Genomic DNA, 18,992 nt, shown 5'->3' on the forward strand with positions numbered 1-18,992 from the left:
CGCATGTTCACAAATTATTTTATCTTCCGCACCAACCGCTCCCTTCATATTTACACGTTACAGTGTGATAACGAATACGATTATTATCTACATCCCCTTGTCGATCCACTGCTGGATGAAGGCCACCCCACGCCGTGACAGTCATGGAGGTTGTTTCGCTGGTCAGAGGGGGTTGGTGAAATGGATGACCATCGGACTTTGGTTTGGATGTCACTCTCCAATGACGCTGGACGTGGCTTGGAATTGAACCGAGGCCGCCGGGTTCGTGGCGCAAGGCATCAACCGCGGTGCCTTCGATTGGACGCATTCACAGCGATTTGGTCGAAGAGCCATATGCTTGATATTTTCTCATCCCTGACGAAAAACGGTTAAAAAAATGTTAATTGAAAGCACGAGTTGTAAAGGTAGTCTCAACAATTGTAGCGGTTGCAAGTTTCCGCAAGTCATCCGTCCAAAAGACACCGCATCTCCGCAATTCTTTCCTTTTTAATCTACGCGTAGTAGTATATATGCACAGAACGCACTGTGCTGATGATGCTACAAGCCTCGGCTTGCTTATAGGTTAAATTGTCACCTTACAGGTGAAATGGTCAAAAGTCAAAGCACGTTGTTTGTGGTTCGAACAAACGCGGGAATGCTATCCCGTTTACAGTCCTGAGCCAGTGGTGGAAATTCCACATTACTATGCCAGAGTTCAACATGAAGTGGTGGGATTAATTTACAGTCCTTTGCATAATTAGGCTTTCAAGTGTGTATGTGTGTGGAGAGCGGTGGTGTCGCGATTAGCGCGCTGGGCTACGAATCCGGCGACCCGAGTTCAATTCCCGCTCATGGCCAACACCAGTGACGATTATCTAAACTGGTCCTGGGCATCCCCTAGGTCGATTCAGCCTCAATTTAGTACCTGGTGCGGTGAGTAGTAAACATCGCCACTGGGGAGACAAAGGTGGTCGGGCGTGGTGCTGGCCAACCACCCCCTCGTGACCGTTCCGGCTAACAGTACTTGCCCTTACAGTCTGTGTAAGGCTATACGGGGGATCTTTGTCTTTGTGTGCGCGCAAGAGATTGGAGTGGTACACTCCTGTCCTGTATTATCTATTGTGCCCAACACTGATAACAGGATAAATAAATACAAATGTTAAAGTATGCTGATACTTAATCAGATCACTGTATTTTGCAAAAGAGTGCTGCAAAAGTAACTGCTCACCACTCGTATTAAGTCACTTTAACTCACAATTACTGGGTTTCCAATATAATTGTTTATTCGGTGCCAGTGAAACGGATAACAGTTATTTGGGAAAAGTAGAAAGGACGGATAAATAAAAGCATGCAAGCTAAACGTTTGTAAAATTAAAAGAAAAAATGATATCCTAACCGCCAGCACAATGAACATGCATACAGCACGTCCTACATTGTTGCAGAAAAGTGGGCAAATGTAATGTTGAAATGAGCTACACGTGACGAGTTCTATCCAATTAGAGTTGCAATAAAAACAAAACTGTGATGCAGCACGTAAATCATCCTCACGTGATGCCCGGTAGTGGCCATTAAAGAGCAACAACCTCATGCTGGCCAACGGCGAAATCACCACTCAACTTATACAAAATATTATTGTATTCGAAATAAGCCAAGGTGAGCAAGTGGGCCGTTAATCATAGGAGGGAACGCATCCAAGAGGACGTCCACTGGGGGCGATTGGGAATAAGAGACCGGCTTTCGTGAAGATTCTAAGACAGATTGTTTCTTCACGAGCTCGAGAAATATGGCGAAGGCTTGGGTGGGAGGCCTTCATCCAGCAGTGGAATTATCATGGCCGATGATGGCAACGATGGAGCAAAGTTATTCCGCACTCTTTCTGGAAACGTTACGAATGAACGAACGACTTATTCTGTCCCCTTTGTTGTGCGTCTGCCCGTCGCTGCGATATTTGTGGAAGCTCAGCGGATTGTTTTAGTTTTTTTTTAACGAAACGATTTATTAAAAAAAAAGCTTCCGTTAAAAAATTAAAAAAACAACAACAACCTTTACTACCCTTCAAAACTTCTTCAATCACTCCTTGAGTAATACATACATAACACATTTACTAAACAAAGAGCGGGAGTTCTCTCTCGAAACGAAAGACGGGTTTATGCTCATAGCCCCAACCTTGATATTGTGTGCATCTGTAAACAAGGCTACCCTTTGTACCCGAGTACTTTCTCTGAGTCTGGGAGCAGAGCCATGTGTTTTGTGTTATCTAATAAAATAAATAACTAGCGAGCAAAGGGGTCATTTCAATAAAAATCCTCGTCTAAATAAATAAATGGAAAAGCACACCACTTACGATGTCTACAATTTGGCTCGCCAACGACCTAGGAGCTGCACAATTTGGAACGAGCAGGTACTACGAACACGATGAAACAAACTTTTTTTCCAAGGAATTTTTTCCTTTTTCACGGTTGTTTTTTATTTTTTTAATGCCCTCTACCAACTCACTATTTCACGTTGATCCCGATTCATTTTCAAAACTCTAAACAAGTTTAAAGACGCCACTAAAAACACGTTTGTTTTTACGCGTGCGCAGAACAGTGTGCCCGCTTTCACATCCCATTAAAGAAGAGCGAGGTTGGGCGGCTTGGCCGGTACGTCGCTGCGAAGGAGGGACGATGGCGGGTGGTTGAGACTCATCGCGGAGTGGCAGCCAAGGCAGGGAATGCACACGAGAGGTCGTCAACTGCAGACTCGCAGCGATTTGAGTCGGCGTCTGCGCGAGGTGCTGGTGGGATTGCTGCAGTGCAGCACTGTGATAAGTTGTCGGACGCTTGGGGAGGCCTTCATATCCAGCAGTGGAGTGAGCCTGGCTGAAGGCGAAGCTGAACTTGGGGGCGGGGAGGGGAAGTCAAATTCATGTTGGGGTGCAGCCAAAAGTTGAAATGTGTGCGCAGGGCGTGGAGATGAAAGCAAAACGATCGTGGGGATGGCATCTGCTGTACCTGGTTCCACGATGGATGGGTCAACAATAGACACGTGATAATTCATTGATTAAAGCCGGTTATTGTGCTCACAACGCAGGAATCTTTAAAGTAGACTTTACAGATTCACACCACTGTGGAGCCTACAGGCGCCTTAAGCATAAGCAGTAATTGATTGATGATGGGCCCCAGCCATCCTGAGACTACCCTGGGGCCCCGGGGATGCCTCTGGGACTATTTGGTGCTGCCCAGACTGTCCCAGAGACTGGCCTGGCACTCGGCGTTCCCCGGTAGTTTCGGCTGCCAGTACCTGGCCTAGTTTTCCTGGGGCCATGGAGCGGTGTGTCGCTCTTCCCCTTGTCGCTCTTCCCTCTCCCGTGAGTCCCACGGTGGCGAGATGTCAACTACCTCGCCTGGTATACAGGAGTTTACCATGCGTCTCTCGCTCCGTGGTCGCGTGGATTTTTCTCCGGATCCTCTGATATTTCCCTCCACACTTAAAATCAACATGCGTTTAGAGCAATTGGCTGATATAAATATCCACGCAATACACCATTTCCGTCGTGCCATCATTTGTGGCCAGGTCACGTCTAAAAAAAAAGAGATCAATAGTTGAGTGGGCCTCATCTGGGTAAAAAAAAATTTTCGTTTTAGTCCCTGTCCCCCCCCCCCACTACATCCTATTTCAGTCTTCTTCTTCCCTAATACTACCCCCTCACTTATCTAAAGCATGTTGAGATGCGAGTTGCATTTAGACTCGATACAAACGGTTTTTGGTGCTGCTGCTGTTGTTGTCGACTCACGAATCGAAAATTGTGACCCCCAGCAGTGTGAAAGTTCATTGAACTATAGTTGTGGTGGTGGGCGGGGGAGGTCAATGAATTGTTACTTATGTATGTCACAATCGTAGTTTTAAGGTGTCACGTACAAACAAGTGAGCGAGCACCATGTGGGGGGGGGGGGGGGTGCGCAACTACAGCAACGACGGCGATGGTGAATGAGGGGGTGACCCCCGTGTACATTTCGCAACCAATGACCAAAGCCGAGAAAAGAAAAAAGAAAAAAAAACGCAAGCCCCAGGGTCAGATGGCTCTCTCCCCCTCTCCGTGGCACACACGTCAACCCGCAAATTGGAAAAACAAAAGGTCGATACGGGAACGTGAAATTTTTAGGAATGCAAAAAGGGCCTGTTTCCAATAATCGTTTCAATAACGGAACGGAGGCCATTCGCACAGCGGCGCGTGGTGTTGTTTGTGTACGACGACTACAAGTAATCTCGTCTGAGAACCTGGGTCATCTCAATGTGCTATCTGTAAAAGAGCGCAGAGGCAAGGAAATACACTGCAATGCAGCTTATCAAGATGTGTTTATGTCGTTGTTTACTCAAAACGGAGGAGCGCTTAACTTTGGTGCGTTAAAAACTAGAACGGGGGTTGTTTCAGGACCACTCTGGTAAGATAAAGGTGCAGCCCTGCAATGCCTTGCTCACGCCACTGTTGGCAGAAGCGCCTCTGGCTAGAGGGGGCTCTGGGGAGAGGGTATTTGGTAGAACAGATGCACCATTATTTCGACAGTGGCGTTGGGAGAGGGAATTTAACTGGCAACCTCTGGATTGCAAAGTCCAGTGTGCTGACCACTACGGGATTGACTGCACTTCCGATGAGAAGATAAATATTTTTTTTTTTATACTGGTCCAGTAGGGGTGGCTAAAAACGTTACACTAGGTCTGGGTGGTGGCATTATTCAATTACGAAGTATACATGTTATATTTTTTATAGGTCACACTTTTCCAGAGGCAAGGTAAGATTACCTTAAAAAGAAATTACAGATCTGGCGCTTTAAAAATATAGTATAGTTTGGTCATCGTTGGCTCAATGAACCACACAAAGACCCCCTCCCACCCCCGTATAGCCTAAAAGGACTGTTGGAGCAAGTGCTGTTAGCGAGCACCTATAGAAGCTGGCACGGGACACGAGAGGGTGGGTGGTCAACACACCGCCTTTGTCTCCGTAGTTGTGATGTTTGAATACCACACCAGCTACTCATGTGAGCCTCAGTCGACCTCGGGGAGGGCCCATGACCCATTCAGATAATCGTCACTGCTGTTGGCCATGAGCGGGAATCGAACTCGGGTCGCCGGGTTCGTAGCGCAGCTTAGCGCTTACCGCGACACCACCGCTCACCCTACACAACACACACACACACGCGCGCTTGTTTACATCAGCAAAACAGGCCGGTACACAGACATCGTGTACCTCTATTTTGATCAAACGCAACTTTTGAGTCCAACTTCAAAACACAAGCCGTGCGTGTAAATGCACGGAGGCGCACATCAAACACAACGGACACTTTTTTTTTTTACGCAGTGCCTTGAAACTTCCTTTTCAGGCATTCAATCCAATTAATTTAACATTTTTAATCAACCAGGTCGGCTCGCCAGTCCATTGGGATACATCATCTCCTTTGCAAAGGCAGACCTGGGTCAGTTGCGGGAACACACGCGAGTGAGTAATTACGCGCAAATTAGTTGAGTTCATTTTGTTGTTGTTGTTGATTGTTGTTGGTTGTGACTGCTGAGACATGCTACAATGCTTGTAAACAATGGCTAACACCAGCCGGCGGGGGGGAGGGGACGCTGTCAACCCAGCCTATATAGTCCACCCAACCGCATGCAGCAGTGGCAATGTCGCGTATCCGCCTCGCTGGGGCACCGAGGTCCACGCGGATATACGTGATTATCAGTAGAAAACACGCAAATAGGTTGCTGGACAAAACATAAAGCGCGAGCTGCTTTAGAAAGTGGGACGGATTCTTTACCGCCCTTTAGAAACGTGCACGATTATTAAGAATAGCGCGTGTGTGGGAACATCTAGAAATAACAAGAACATTTTCACAGTGCGGAAATACTGCAATGGGTGTGGGCGGTTAATGGGTCAGGGCGCGCGCGCGTATTCCACGTGGTAATGCGATTGATCCAATGCTGGACATTTTGGAAGGTGCTGTATTTGGTGGTTGGGATTTCCGGTGCAGCAGTAGCTGACGGACATGTATCCGTCCGTCTCTCAGGAATCGAACCTGTCGCCCTTACCCCCCCCGCCCCCCGCTCTGTGAAAACTGGCTTGGTTGGTGAGCGAGCCGACAACCGCCACCACGGGCTATCTGGGACGGCCAGCCGCGCTGCCTGAGGGCCCATTTCAAGGAAGAGACTGGAATGGAAACAAACAGCCCCACCAATACTGTACTGAAAGAAGCACGCTTCCCTTTCGCGGGGCGGCGTGAACGGTCCGGCGCGGCCAGGCCGGTTTTGAGGATGCCATTGTCCACCCCGCTCTGCTGAAGGACACGTGGGGTTCTGATCTGATGCGCAAAGCCTCCGCTGCTAAAAAAAAAATTTTGAATACGGACATTAAAAGATGTAAATAAATACACTCGGAAGAGACTATTCAGCACTTTGTAAATAAACACACTACCGTATGGAGGCTTCGACCACACCGTGTCAGGGTTATCTGATCATACTTCACCACGCTGGTCAGTCTAGAGGGTGACGGGGAGTGTGGAGGGTTGGATGGGAAGGGAGGGGGGCTAGAACCGGTTCAGATGTCACTCGTCCACTTGATGTTAGCCGTGGCCGGGAGTTCAACTCAAACGGAATAATCTACGGTATATGTTGATCATAAAACGGCAAACGATTGTGGCTCGGCAAGGCTTTTACGGATCAACAAAAAGCATTGCTACTATTACTGTTATATTGTACTGGAACAACTGTACCGATGTAAAGTGTACTTTCGCGAGTTTTGTTTACGCATAAAATTATTATAGGGAAGTTCTGCTTATTGCAGAACATGGTAAAAACACAAGATTACCCGATTAAACTGCCAGACACGGCTTAACTTCTTGCACGTTTAAATGCTATTCAGGGAATACAATATTACTTTGCGTGTACCGGATGAATGTCTCAGGAAGCCCCAAGATTAATATTTTGTAAACGATACCACTTGGAGATGTTTTGACAATTCCTATTCGATATCTTTGTACGGAAAGAACCATCTCCCATGCAAATGGAACTTAAAAACTGGCAATGATTTAACGACAGGTATTGGTTGAAGAAATAATTGACCACTTGGGCTGCCTACATGAATAATTTTAAACGCAAAAAAAAACACACCAAAGACGCTTGCAAACCACATCCACATTACGGAAAATGGCACAATCAGGATTTTTTTTTCCGCCATGTGAATTAAACCCACTAAGGACAACACTTGTCGGAGAAAATTATGATTACGACCACGCAACACCACGTATGTACTGTACACATAAAACATCACGGGAGATTTTGCCGAGAGGTAGCTCTGACAAAACATTGACTGTCGACCTACGGAACCGACGGTCAGACACACGTACGTACGAACGTACAAAAAGCAACCCAAAGAGAATGTACACCGCAATTGTTACGTAAAAGTACCGTAATGGCAAAAGGGAAGCTGCACAAGCAAAATGGACCAATGTCACATCCCCTGTCCGTCACCGCCTGCCAGCGAGGCGGGCTCTTCTGTTCGCTGCGATTGTTCAATTATGGCCCACAGCCCGAAAGGTCGGCGATGGCCACAGGTGTGACGCGGGCTGCTCGCTCCGATATTTCTCCGAGGTCCCTCCTCCCTCTCCTCCGCGGCGTGGGACGCGTGGATCACGCAGGCCACGTTTGTGCCATTGCGGGCAGCCGGTCTCGTGATGTGACCCCCCCCGAACCCCCCTAGCTAGACACCCCGTCACCATCACTAATTCCTCTGGAAATGACTTTCCATCAGTCCACTGCCTGCTGGCCACTGAGTGTGGTGCTGGCGTCATACGGGGCCGAGGCGTGAATGTCTGCGTGTGTCTGTGTGTGTGTGTCTGTGTGTCTGTGTGTGTGTGTCTGTGTCTGTGTGCGCGTGTGTGTGTGTAGGCCTCTGTGGAAGAGGCTCGTGAAGGACGCTACTGGGCAGTTGGAAGCAGTCGCCCTCCAACAACAATGGAGGGCGGAGGAGCGACGCTCACAACAACGAGCGGAGCGCCGGGTGGTTAAAGCACAGCAAGTTGGCACAGTAGGGGGCACAGGTGGTGCATCAACCAGTCATCTCGATTATCTCGGTCATCTAAGTCAGTCGACCCGTGGCACCTGGGTCTGCCCCGTGACCTCCTGCCAGCAGGCGTTCGACACTACACGTGGCCTCAAGGTGCACATGGCCTGGCACAAGCCTCGTGGAGACGTCCCCGCCACTTAGTGTCGAATGGGCGCTTGTTGTTGTTGTGTGTGGATGTCTGCCTGCGTGTGGTGGTTAACACGCCGCACAACAAACCCGGCAATCCGACTTCGATATCTGCACATCATTGATAATTATCTGAACCGGTGCTGGGACTCCCCTAGGTCGACTCGGCCTCAAATGAGTACCTGGTGCGGTGTGTAAGACATCACCACTGGGGAGACAAAGGCGGCCGGGTGTAGTCCTGGCCACCCACCCCCTGGTGTGCCGTTCAGGCATTCGTAAGTACTCGCTAACAGCACGTGCCACGCAACAGTATGTTCAGGTTACACAGAGTTTCTTTACCTTTTTGTGCGTGAGCATGTGCGTGTCTTAGCTTGTTTTGCTGCGACACATGTGACCGTGTGAGCCGGCGAGTTGTCACACATGCGGGTGCGTGTGTGCTAACGTGTGCATTGTTTATGTATTCTCGTGTGGGCGGAGAAGTGTCCAAGTGTCTTGGCGCATTCCGCAGCGTGAACCCAGTGACCTACGTTTGATTCCCGACCGAAGCGAACATCAGCGGGCAAAGGAAACGGTGTCTGAACGTGTCCTGCAGGGGCTTCCTCCTAGGTCACATTAACCTCATTTGAGAAACCGGTGCAGCGTGTGGAAGCATCGGATCTGGGGAGACAAAGTCAGCTTAAGCGTGGCATTGGCCACATCAGCCACCTCCGTGCGTCATGCCGGCCTTAATAGGTGTTCGCTAACAGCACTTGACCTGATGGCTTGTAAGGCTATACGTGGGGGGGGGGTCTTTGTCTTTTGTTGACGTGTGCGAACGGGTGCGAGCAATGTGCGAGCATGTGTGTGCCTTCACACAAGTTGGCCCTGGGTAAGAGAAAAAGCGTGCGAATCCACAAGTGCGAGGGCTGCTTGGTGACTTTTTGTTCACACACGAGAGCCGTGTGTGGTGTGTGTGGTGTGTGTCAGTGTGTGTGGGGTGTGTGTGGTGTGTGTGGTGTGTGTCAGTGTGTGTGGTGTGTGTAAGGTGTGTGTGGTGTGTGTCAGTGTGTGTGGTGTGTGTGGGGTGTGTGTGGTGTGTGTCAGTGTGTGGTGTGTGTCAGTGTGTGGTGTGTGTCAGTGTGTGTGGTGTGTGTCAGTGTGTGTGGTGTGTCAGTGTGGTGTGTCAGTGTGTGTGGTGTGTGTGTGGTGTGTGTCAGTGTGTGGTGTGTGTCAGTGTGTGTGGTGTGTCAGTGTGTGTGGTGTGTGTGTCAGTGTGTGTCAGTGTGTGTGGTGTATGTGTATCAGTGTGTGGGCGCGTGTGTTTGTTCTTAAGTATGCGAGCTCCTGTGCGCGCTGCTTCTGTGCGCACGTAAGGGAAATGGTATGCGCAGTACAGTAATGCATTCAGGGCAATCCACTACGATATTTTTACAATTATCTCGGCCACCCGTATGTATGTTGAACTTCTTTCGCACCGTACGTAGAGCCAACCGTGTTAATCGGCCACACATGTACATCAAACTATTTTAATAAATTACTAACCTAGGTCAACTCAGCCTAAAATGAGAGCGTCGTGATGACAAGCACAGTGCTGACCTTAACAGATGCCCTGCTGACCTAAATAGGTGCTCACTAACAACACTTTCCTTAACTCAGCTTTGAAACTCTATAATGTGGTGGGGTGGTGGGGGGCTGACTAACCTCTGTGAGCATGGGTTCACTTAAAAAATTGGTGGGCATTGTTTAAAAACAAAAACTGCACCACACACACACAGACTTCACTAAGAGGCTACAATTTGGGAAGACCTGGGTTTAAACAAAGTGTGTGTGGTTGCTTCTGCCACATATTGTAATGACTGCTGTACCGAGCTGGTATTGTGTGGTTCGTCAAAGGGTTTGACGGCGGAATTTCCAACAGAACATGTGACTAAGCCAGATGCCATTAGGAAGGGCTTGGATTTTGCGTCACACCGAAACATTATAAAATAAATAAATTACAAAACCGCAAAAACGCACACAGACTTACTTAGAGGGCCCCATCGCATGCAACAGCCGGGCTTGCGCCAGCCTAACAGCTGTGCACGCCTTTTTAATGTCCGAATGACATTGCGGTCGCCGAGGTTAAAGCCATGGCAGTCACTGATGCAACGGGCAAAGAGCCACCACCACCACCATTCATCATCATACAATTTCCGTCCATCTCGCACCTCCGTAACGCAATGTCCACCATTTTTGAAAGCCAAACCGAAAAGGTACATTTTTAGTCTCGATAAATACAGCGCCAAATCTGTCTAGTTAACGTGATCAAATAGCTATATTTGTCCTAGCAGATTACAATCTGGTGATATGGGGCAGAATTGATGGCATCGTGTATCAGATGCCCGTCAATTGTCATCCTATATTAATACACACGTTTTGCTGGCTGGCAGGCTGCTAGTTTCACGAATGATAAAATAGTACAGACCCTTTATCAATCCACTGCTGCGTGAAAGCCTCCTCCTCCTCCTCCCCCTGCCCCATCGCTCCGTGGGGGTTGTTTGTCCATACTTCGCTTATCAGTGCGGGTTGAAAGGGTGGCTCAGAAACCTGTTCAGTTTCCATTCATCACCGATGTTAACCGTGATCCGGGGATCTCAAGTCGGGTTGCCTGTTCGCAGCGCTCACATGTTTAATGCCAATAATTGTCAATAATATAACGTATGCTTTGCCTAGTCTCGAGACTATTTCAGGAGTTTCCTGCGCTAAGATGTTTGCCTATATTTGGTACATTCATCATCATCAGACATCTAACAACTGCTAGATTAAGGAATAATTAAATCGTCTCATGTGCAGGAACTAGGTGAAATTTCGCATCAGTTGCAGTACATTATACACAGCCCAAACGTATAAATCACTCGCCCTCACACACACACCTACACATCTGTTTACTGCTTAAACTTAAACAGAGGCACGTTCCCTCATGAAGTACCTATCATTGCTGACATGAAAAAGCAAAGATCCCCCATGCTGCTAGCGAGCACATAAGAAGGCCAGCATGTCACACCGGGGAGGGCGGGTGGCCAGCACCACGCTCAACCGCTTTTATCTCCCCAATGCTGATATTTACACACCAGGTAATCGTTTGAGGCTGAGTCGACCTAGGGGACGCCCCGGGACCGGTTCCGATATCATTCGACAATTATGTTAGCTGTGGCCGGTTCGTAGCGCACTGTACTGTCACCATTATGGACAGCGCGTTGGTCAAGGCGCTAAATAAATTAAAATAAGATAAGATGTGCACATTTCACGAACAAACACATAAACGCGCACACGCACATATGCATTGGCAGATATCTCAAGGGTCAGTTTACTATGAACACAACCTTGCCCAAACACAACACCTATCCCGATACCTGTGTACGTAACTCGCTGTGTCACCACTGACAATGGAAATAGAACTTTGATTGGCAGTGGCTACAATGGGATGTTAGGCGGTAGACCGAGTGACTGACTGTCTGCCCCATTGCCAGGGGTTTTAAGTTTTAACAGAAAGTAGGAGTGACATCATCTCGTCCCCCCCATCTATCCTCTAATCCGATTCCTGGATGTAGTTAGACGCTTTGTGTTACACTCCGACGTCTGTGCGCATGCGGATCGTCACACGGCTTGGGTTAGATTCCTGCCAGTGGCCCTGATTATATTACAAAAAGGTCAAATAGTGGCCACACCTCCCACTCCCACAAGTGGCTTCTGGTGGCAATAGTACATTGGGTTAGGGCAGGGGTTGGCAAACAGCGGCTGTGGAGCCACATGCGGCTGTTCCAAGGACTGCTTCATGACATTATTTATTAAGGACCACACCGTCTTGTATTCACCACGTGAATCGCGTCTCTTGAATTTGAGGTTTTTGTTTGGGTTTGTTTACAGAATTGAGGGAAAAAAAATATCTCGCTTCTTGTTATTTTGGTTGCTGACCTCTGGGTTAGGGTCAACTCGGCCTAATCATCCTTACAATGATCCCAGTCATCATCATCATCATCTGTATCATCACCAATAGCATCATCAACGACATCGTCATCAGCAACTGCAGTAGGCAGCTACACAAGTCGCAACAGCATCATTATCAGCAGCTGCATTGTCTCTATAATCATCATTGTCAAGTGCTTGCATATCATCTGTTCCGCATTATAATAACAGTATTCGCAAGTATATAATTACAATGAATAAAATGTAAAACATATATGCTTTGTCGTTTGAATACAGAGGACATAGTTTATCCAGAATACGATCAAAATAATCATGAACACATGTATATTACATGCAGTATGTCATGCTAGTATACGTGTCCAATTTGAACCTGGTAAACAAACACTCGGGTAATACGAACCTTGTGTCCTGAGTTTGATTCCAGGCCACGGCTAACATCAGTGATATATGAACCAGTAGTGCCTGCATCCCCCCTCCCTCGCCTTTAACCTTCACTGACCAGCGTGATGAAGTATGGCCAAATGACACCCCACAACCAACACGACTTGGAGATGGTCTTGTTCCCAGCAGTGGACCGACAAAAAGCAACCATAAATGGCGATGCAAATACTACAGAAAGTCGCGTGTGATATCCAGCACATGGTCCCAGTGTAAATCCTCGCAACCGAGTCGATCCCCGTAACAGATGCTCCCCTCCACCTTCCGTAATCCTCAAGTGTCTCTCACCACGCGCATTGCCCCAAAAAACGATCCGTTACCTTCATCTAAACCCTTTTCTCACGTTCCTCCCCTTGCAGACTTCATCCTGGTTCTGTCTCCAGCTGCGACCCCTCTTGTACGTTGAACTTCTTAAGTATACCTCCATATATCATCTCATATGCCATATTACCTTCGCTCTCATTGGACTTGAGCAATTCAGCACCGATACAGAATTAGTCGTGCAATGTCATTGTGCGTTTGTGATACCACAGAGAAAACCATAACGTATGGCTGACGTTGTTTATGCAGAATAAGTACACAATGTTTATTTTGAATACGTCGAGAACAATAATAATTTAAAAAAACAATATTATAATAAATTATAAACAAAGATAGCCTTAGCTGCGAACGAAAGGTTATGTTGTGTTCGTGGTACAATGGAGGTAAGAGAAAACGCGGATGGTATTGTTTATGCTGAATAGAGTACGTTCAACAGAATAATTTACAGCGTTTGTCAATCCACTGCTGGATGAAGGCTTTTCCATGCGAATGATAAATAATGTGATATTCTGAACGCATTATAAACACAACTGGCCCTAAGCCCAAAGAGCAAGCCCATTCGCTGGCTCAGATGTGCCCCTTCCCAGACTTTGACACTCTGTAAACAACGCATTTCCTTTGCCAATAGCAAGAATGCTCAAGTTAAACATTAGCCGCAGCAACGCAACGGCAAAATACGTCAGACCCTGGGCAAATGAATCGAACGACCTCAAGTTGCCTGCATACACTGTGCCGAATGAAAATAACAATCTAATACGCGTTGATGCAGTTCGACACTGGCAATTGTTGCACATTTCCGTGTACCGCTTTTGCCTGCTGCTGCTTCTTCGGCTTTGCGCGTTCACAAACGTCACACGCGGGTGAAGTATGGTCAAATACCACCCCCCCCCCAACCCCAGCCCATACATAACCCCGTGACTCAGGCAGAGTGAGGAAATCCCTTATCTTGGATAGCTTGGCTGTAATATGTGCATACTCTAAAGAGGAGTCTTCGTTCTAAACGTTTTTTTTTTGTTATAAGGCAATGGCTAATTACGAATGTGGCAGATTGTCTTAAATTAAAGATTAGTATTGTTGTCAATATGAACAAAAAAGGTGCAACGTAATGACATATCAACTTACAATAATCATAAGTATATAACACGGGGTAATGTGCAACTTTTTAGCAACTCGCAACCCCCGTTTCGGTCATGGGGATTGTTTGTCCATAGTTCACCACGCTGGTCAATGCGAGTTGGTGAGAAGGGAAGTTCAAGGCCTACCATTTATATACTGACCTGTATATTCACATACACATGCATGTATACCTACTTCTCAAATGTAGTCAAGGTGGGAAAAAGTATAAAGCCCCGATTATAGGAATGTAGAATTTACGAAACACTGACCCAACCGTCCACGAATGAAATTGTCACGGCCCCAGGCAAGTTCGAGATTAGGTAAATCAACTTTAAATGCATGATTCATGTATCCATAATTGCTATTGTGCTCATTATACCCTGTTCAACACATCATGGTAATTGCATCTTTCTCTTCTCGAGTATGGATTAACTTTGCTTATTCAGTGATGACTGTGGTGACTAAATCTAACGCAATAAGCTCCGTACGTTCGTACCTTTTACAGATTGCCAAGTACACCAATGGCACCGTAATGTACACGCCAATATGCAAAGTGGCTATCTTTAGAAGTGAATGTCAAAACGTGTCAAGTGACTTCAATAGGTCCAGCTGTTATATGCTCAGTTTGAAGGTCAGCTTTTTGACTCCACAACATGTCATCATTAATGGTACGTGTAAATCTCGATTGTACCATCATGCGTGCCATTCTCAAGACTTTTTGACCGCCTTTGCTACGTACAATATTGGGATTTACATAATATCATACGTACAAGGACATTACGGCATTTAATTCCCCACACCTTATGCAAATCCAACTAAATATCTCTCACGTGTATACTATTACACAAACCTTCTACAAAAGTACGCATACGTGATGTACAACACACATCGCACTCAAGAAATTCTCATCTACATACCGTAACTTCACCAACCCACGTTGACCAGCGCGGTGAAGTATGGTCAATGAACAGGCCACAATCAGCAACAACGCAGGAATGGCCCTCGTTCAGCAGTAGATTTTTTAAAGCGGCTCTAACGTGTGTGTGTGTACACATTGATGGGATGCGTGAGATTCTAACACGTGTTTAAAAAGTCATGCTTGTTGAGTAAATCAAACGTGTTGGATGATGAGGCTTCCAATAACACCGTGGGGTTTGACTTGACCATACTTTGCTAGGCTGATATATGAACACCAGATACAATGATCCACAAATAATAACAACGGCAGAATAATCACGTGGCTTTTTTGTTGGTTTTGCAGCAAGAAGAAACAAAAATCACTTCCCTAAAATACGAATTCACATAGAAGAAGAAGCTGCTACTTAGGGTTACGCGAATCTATTCGTGGTTCACACAAGATGCAACTTTACTGCATCAACTTTGGGAGCTTGTAATGCTGCAACCCTCCTCACCTTGTAAAATCTTCTTCGTCGCTTGATCGCAGCGACTGCGATGGACTTCCAGACGACGATCTCCCGTTAAAAAGGTCACCAAAATATATATATTTTTACAAATATTCATTCCAAAACAAAAAGAAACCCCGCCACAAATCTACCCAAAGACGATTGCTTCTTCTACGTTTGGTCAAGCGCACTCCTCTCCACCATCCCAGTACGTCATCAATTATTTATTTGCGACCGTCAAAATGTTGCTAGCACATCACCCAAACCATAACCAGCAGAAAGTAAATGTATCTATTTTAATAAAAAAGAAGCGAGAGATGAGAGAGACGTGATTAGGTTGCCGTTGTTGTTGTTAGTGAGCCCTCTTAACACTCGACTATATCGACTGCAGATGCCATGAACCTGGGACCTTTTTCTTAAATCCACCTAGAGACCCGGTCTCCTACCAGCGATAACGCATTCATTACTACAACTACCACCACACTTTCAGTAAATACAACACAACAATGACCACATGCAAATGATCAACAACAACAACAACAACAGATCGGGCCACCTCCCTGCTTCTTGCGCGCACGCGCAATCGTTCAATCGCAATGATGCAACATGAACACAACGATGGGTCGTAGAAGCGACGACGATGGTGATGATGATGATCGTTATTATGAGAACACACACCAGGTATAGCTGATGACTACTACTGCAGCAACAACAACCACCACAGTGCTTATGTCCGTGCGAAATCGCGAGGCTAGCAGTCGTTTCCCTTCTTCATGTGCAGCAGCGTTGAAGGTGAAATTCAATGTTACGTGTCCCTCTCTCTCTCCCTCCCCTCTCTCACTCCTCACACACACAGAGGGCTTGTTTTTTTCAACCTGAAGCCTCTCTCTCTTGTGCCTCTGCCCGTCTATTACAGCTGGCAAGATACACACCAGACACACACACACACACCACCACCAAGCCACACTTTGCAAGAAAGCGAAGAGGAGGTTAACACACAGCCACGGACTCAACTCACGCACACCACAGACAGGCAAAACGGAGGCTTGTTGTTTTTACACCACAGGCCTCTTCTTCTTCTTCGTGTGTCCCCCCCCTCTCCGTGTCTCTCTATTACAGCACGCCTGTCATACACCAACCACACACATCAGCTGGCGAGTAAGCTAATAGGATAACACAACACACACCACAACACACACACAGAGAGAGGCTTGTTGATTTTTTTTAAACACGAGGCCTCCTCTCGATTACCAGCCTCTTGCCCCCCTCTGTCACACACCACCAATGCTGTCTCTCGACAAAGACACACACCAAGCAACCACACACACACAAGCAACAAGGCCACTATTATAGTGGCTCACCACGCACATAGAAGCCTGTGCTTGTATCCACACTTTCTCCTCTCTCTCTATTCTACACCCATCTTCAAGTACCCCCAACAGCTATCAAAGACACCTGTGAAGGCCGTCAAGGTACGCGATGGGGGGTGGGTGGCCAGAACCACGCCCGACCGCCTTTGTCTCCCCAATGACGATGTTTACACACTGCACCAGGTACTCATTTGAGGCAGTCAACCTAAGCGTTGGCCGCGAGCGGGAATCGAACTCGGGACGGCGAGGTTTGTAGCGCAACGCGCTCATCGCTACACGACCGCTCCCCCACAGTTATCACACCACACACAAACACCACACAAACACCACACACACCACACCACACAAACACCACACACACCACACAAACACCACACACACACACCACACAAACCACACAAACACCACACAAACACCACACACACACCACACACACACCACACACACACCACACACACACACACCAACCACAAACTCACCAACCACACACAACACACACCCCCCAACCACACACACCCCCCAACCACACACAACACACACACACCACACAAACACCACACACACCCCACACCACACACCAACCACACACAAACAGCACACACACTCACCACACACTCGCCACACACTCACCACAAACACAAACCACACACACGCCACACACACTAACCACAAACACCACACCACACACACCACACAAACACGAACCACACACAAACACCACACACACACCACAACCACACGGGCAATAAACCGAAACACGACCACCACAACAACAAGCACCCAGAGCTTACTCCGCAGCCTCTATCCTCCAGTTCCTCTTCCCCTAACCCCTCACAACAGCCCCTACCACTGTCAAAGAAACACACAACACACAGCCTTGTTGTTGTTGTTGTTGTTTACGGAGACGATCCCTACGTCTCGCAGCCCCTACCACTGTCAAGACATTTCCGATTCCCTAACCTACCTACTCTCTCTACCGCTGTCAAACACACACGCAGATATTGACACACACACACAGGCCGGTTTTCACCGAATCGACTCTTCTTCGGTCTTCTTTGCATCTCCCTGTTCTCTCTCTCTCTCACCCACCCACCCACCCCTTACCCTCTCACTGTCAATCCGTACGAGCTGTCACACGCGCGCAGAGAGACAGCATCAAACGCACAGGGCAGCAAAGCGCTCTCTCTCCCCTCTCTCCCACACCCCACGCCACCTAACTAGACGTGAAAAACACCGACGCAGTTTAAAAATTCCGGCAAGCTCACGCGTCTCGCAAAGAGGCAACAAAAAAGGCCCCAAAAAAATGATCAGCAGCAGCCGCCGTGGTGGTTGCTATTTTTACTAACCAGTAGAATGTGTCCGTCGCGGCGCCCGAGATGAAAATTCGTAACAAACCTCGGCCGCTGCTATTTTTAGGGATTATGGCCGAGGGTGAAGCCGGAGCCGAGAGAGAGAAGAGGCTCCTCCCACTTCCCCTCTGACCACGCCCCTCCCCGTCACCACCCGGACACGCCCCCTATACCCCCCCTATACCCCCCCCCATACACACCCCTCCTACCCCGCCGCACCCCGCCTCGTGCTACCCCCCCCCTCCTCTCGCCACCACCCACCCACCCCAGCTCGTCTCCATGACAACCCCGCCCCCACCACCACGGAAATGTATCCCTCCGCAAAGTAGCGCCGGAGAAGGGGAGGGGTGGGTGGGCGAGAATGGTTGTGACGAGGTTTAGTTCTAAGCGGATTGATGATAATGTTGTGTGTTGAAACGCGGGTTGGGATGCTTGGTCGTACGCTTGTGGCGAGTGGACGCGCTTTCAAAAAGCGTAAATTTTGGTGGTAAACGTACGCACTATTTGCGGGACGGGGCCGCTTCGCTCCTTAAAATGCGTCAAGTGACGCGCGCTGACGTCAATGGGATCGGCGGGCGGAGGGAGGAACGGGGGAGATAAGACTTTGGACGTGTCCAATTTCATACGAGGGTGTATTAAATTATATTATGTGAATTGTATTATTCTCTTCCAATTAATACATTCCTTTTTAATTAATATACTGTTCTTTAACCTCTTAATAATTTCCCCCGTGTTGAAATTATTTACATTATTGTTATATCTTCCATTAAAATGTCAACCCCCCCCCCATGTTGCCATGTTTTTCTCCTTTTTGGTTTCGCCCAATCTTGATTGACGTCATCGGAGGGGAGGG

The 18,992-nt window shown here is 47.7% G+C and overlaps 1 protein-coding gene across 7 annotated transcripts in view; it reads right to left on the reverse strand.

The window, feature by feature from the left end:
- MEF2C (myocyte enhancer factor 2C) overlaps nucleotides 1–18,992 on the reverse strand; it is a 109,315-nt gene that overhangs the window by 70,879 nt on the left and 19,444 nt on the right. For 3 of the 7 annotated variants that reach the window (XM_078592470.1, XM_078592469.1, XM_078592464.1), the window contains exon 1: nucleotides 18,137–18,280. The exons of 1 other annotated variant lie outside the window; for it this stretch is intronic. The gene's annotated coding sequence lies outside the window, so the exon portion shown is untranslated. Of the gene's footprint in view, nucleotides 1–15,429; nucleotides 17,889–18,136; nucleotides 18,281–18,992 lie in introns of those variants that run through there. 3 more of the 7 variants (XM_078592471.1, XM_078592472.1, XM_078592467.1) reach the window with 3 other exon arrangements.

Source organism: Lampetra planeri, chromosome 3 (genome assembly GCF_965212315.1).
Source record: "Lampetra planeri chromosome 3, kcLamPlan1.2.h2, whole genome shotgun sequence".
Classification (NCBI taxonomy): domain Eukaryota; kingdom Metazoa; phylum Chordata; class Hyperoartia; order Petromyzontiformes; family Petromyzontidae; genus Lampetra; species Lampetra planeri.